Source organism: Euprymna scolopes, chromosome 5, assembly GCF_053919585.1.
Source record: "Euprymna scolopes isolate OS-2025 chromosome 5, ASM5391958v1, whole genome shotgun sequence".
NCBI classification, from domain to species: domain Eukaryota; kingdom Metazoa; phylum Mollusca; class Cephalopoda; order Sepiida; family Sepiolidae; genus Euprymna; species Euprymna scolopes.
The window spans coordinates 80,824,995-80,828,451 of record NC_136486.1 but is presented as its reverse complement, the minus strand read 5'-3'; the positions used below and the strand labels follow the sequence as shown (position 1 = coordinate 80,828,451).

At 33.6% G+C, this 3,457-nt stretch overlaps 1 pseudogene; it reads right to left on the bottom strand.

Moving 5' to 3' along the window:
• Positions 1 to 2,850: 2,850 nt before the first annotated feature.
• On the bottom strand, positions 2,851 to 2,987 carry LOC145277305 (U2 spliceosomal RNA; annotated as a pseudogene).
• Between the last annotated feature and the right edge of the window lie 470 nt (positions 2,988 to 3,457).

The following is a 3,457-nucleotide window of genomic DNA, read 5'->3' as shown; positions in this document are numbered from 1 at the left end:
ATTGGTTTCCCCAAAAGATAAAAACAATCTCAGTGGATTAAATGTCTTGCTTCTAACATCAGTTGCTGCAAAATTCCATAATACGCATGTATACTGATAAGTACAAATATGGTTATCAATGGTGTCATAATACCACCATTAGAAAGTTTTATTTACTTGATCCGACATTGTACATGTAAAAATCTTTTTAATTATTCAACACCATGCAGAGAGTGCTAATTTGTTAGTGCTTGAAGATAACAAATAATCAAATAACAAAAGCACTCTGAAAGCACAACCATTTGCCAAATTTGTGTTACTCTACTACGCAGATGAAATTTGGCAATGTTTTTTAAAAAAAAATGAGATGCTACATAAACTCTGAAAAGTTTACACAGATTAGTTGCGAAATGCCAGATTGGCAGAGATTGATCAGATAAGGATGTTCTTTATTAAAATGAAACTGCTGCCAAGTCTGGAGTCTGTATGAGATCTAGGTGAAATTTGAACCAGTAATGTAGAATCACGTCTGATACCCATGTTGCAGGGTTCAAAATAATAATAAACTGACTGAAAAGTGATTTTTTTTTCCTTGTTGAAATTTTGACAATTATAAAAGATATCGATTTTCCAAACTTTCAAAAATTTCTAAATTCAGCTATTAAACTAGATCACATTCAGAATTTAAGACATCCCTGACTCAACATAAAACATTGAAATCTGGCGATTATTTTTTGCATAAAGATGCTAAAAAACAAACAAATGCTTTGTCATGTGATCAGTGTTTTTTCAGTGTCCCAAATATGTATTTCCTAAAATAGATCTGTAATTTAGGATGCTAAAGCCATAAAAAAGTATTAATGTTTATTCTCATCAAGCTAAGATATACAATAGTTCTCTATATATTTTAAATAAGTGTACTTTTATAACGTGGTTACTTCTGTATCAATACATACAGAGTGGAAGATAAATTTGTTGCCATAAAGGAAACACTGCAGCTTTATTTTAAAAGTTTTATCGAAAAAGAAAAAACAATTTAGGTTACTTGATTATGTAGTAGAGCTGACATCTATTCAATGTAGCTTCAGCCCGAATCACCGCTTCAATACGGGTACAGAACTGGACACATGCCTTTTCCACAAGTAACAGTGGGAGCTCGGCGAATACTTGGCAGATGGCGACAATCAGGCTGGCTTTGGTGTTGTGGGAAGTTATATTGGTGATGTTCTCAATGTATGACCAAACAAAGTAGTCCAGCAGGTTCAAGTCGGAGGGGGCAGGGTAGTTAGAAAAAAGTACAAAGTCGTAGCACTCCTAAGGTCAAGCCTGGGTCTCTTTGAACTTGTGGACCGACACAGAGTCCTACTGCCACATTCAGGGTCTGCCATCTGATTGCACCAGGAGATCACCATACTCTTCAGCACATCCAGGTACACTTTAGTGTTGACTTTCAAGCCGATTTTGAAGATGTGGCCCTCACTTGAAACCAAACCAAAAACTATAACTGTGGCTGGAAACTTTGTGGATCTGTGCCCTTAAGCATTGAACTGTCCAGATTTGCATTTTGAGGGTGCTGGCAATGGTCCTGTTGTCATACCTTGGATTGAAGAGAACACAAGTTGTATAGCTGTGCATCTCCATTCTCACTCATTGAACATTGTGTCACTTTCAGACATGATAGAAGCTCCTATCGCTCTTTGGATTTGTTCACAATTGATCAACTAATAGATGGTCTGCAACAAAAAAAAAAAAACTGGTTTTCATCAAACAGAAATGGAATCATGTTTTTTTCTAGGGCGACAATTTTATCATTCCACCCTGTATTAATTTCATTTCATTAATGCTCACTTCACATTCTTAGCATCAAACAATTTGATTGGCAACAAAAAATATTATCCACTGAGCACTCCAAAGAAATTAAGTAAATTCATATTATTTATTTAGAACTTTATTCTATTTTCGAGCAGTTAAGATTCTTTTTCATAAATAACAAAAAATATCTGCTAAGACCATTTCTAATTTCTTTTATTTATTCTACTTCAATTATGGATATTTGTTTAGTTAAGCTCTTCATTTATTTTCTTTTTTAAGTTTATGAATACATTTACTTGATCAAAATAACAAAATACAAAATATACTTCCAGAATCATACTTTTGTGTTTTTTAAAAACAAATTATGAAATCACTCTCATTTCTTCCTCATATTTCTTTTCTACTTTTTTACTTATGATCCTTATTTTGTTTCCTTTTCTTATTTACTTACATTGATGTTGCCTTCTAAATTCTTTTTAGGCGAAAAAAAAACAAAAAAACACAACACACAGGTTGCCAATTAAATCCAGGTGCACTCCTCTAAAAAAAAAAAAAAATTAAAAAAAATTACATTTACATCATGGAACCTGCCTTCATGTCAAACAAAAATTCTAAATTTATTTTCACATTTTACATTATTTTTATCATTTGAGAATTTGTTTGAAGTTTAATCAGTATAGTTAAAATAATAATTAAATAACAAAAATATTAGAAAGTTTGTGAACAAGTTTGTGAGAAATACAAACTATTTTATGTTCAACTAACATAGCAAACTGAAGATTCCCACCTTTTAATAACAAGGCCAATAGCCATTGGTCACGTGCTCTCGTGTAATGAATGAATGCGTGAATGTAGGATTGACATGAAATTCTTAAAGATAAACTAAAATGACCGAAAAATGGGCTGAAATGACTTAAATAAATAAAAAGTAAATGACTTAGAATGACTTTAATGAACTTAAGGATGAATTGAATGACCTTAAGAATGACTTGAATGCTTAAAAAATAACTGGAATCCTTCAAAAACAACTTGAATGGCTTTGAGACTGACTGGTTGCAAAGTGGGTGATCATTTTACATTAAATTAACACAGAAAAGTGATTCCCACTTTATATCACAAAGTTACAAACATAAGTACAGCATGTAGTAAGAACAGATACTACACTTTGATCCTGGGCAAAAGGCCAAGAAAAGGGTATTTATTTGCTCTCCCACCCAGCAAATTAGGCACAAAGCCGATTTTTTATGTGAGGAGTGAAGGGGAAATGGGGACCAACTCCTCGGGGAGTAGGGGGGCTGGATAGTGACAATTGGTATGAAGGGTTGCCCCTACATTGACCAAGGTCTTATCTGTGGGGTTGCCCCCACATATGGTCTTTGCTTGCAGTATCTGCTGGAACAGATACTACACTTTGAGATATTAAATTTTTTTATTCACCGGAAAAAAAAAATACAGTTGGGAAAATGAACAAAAAACTTAGGCACAAGGCCAACTCAAAAAGAAGGGGGGATGGTGAGGTTGGTTGATCCATCTCGTCTCTGTTGTAATTTTTCTCTCGGCCAGCATCTTTTATCATGGTTACCCCTTTAAAATTTGTATTTATGTGTGTGTGGTGGGAGGGAGGGGGCCTACTTAAACCCAATTTTAAAACATTTTTTATTTATAT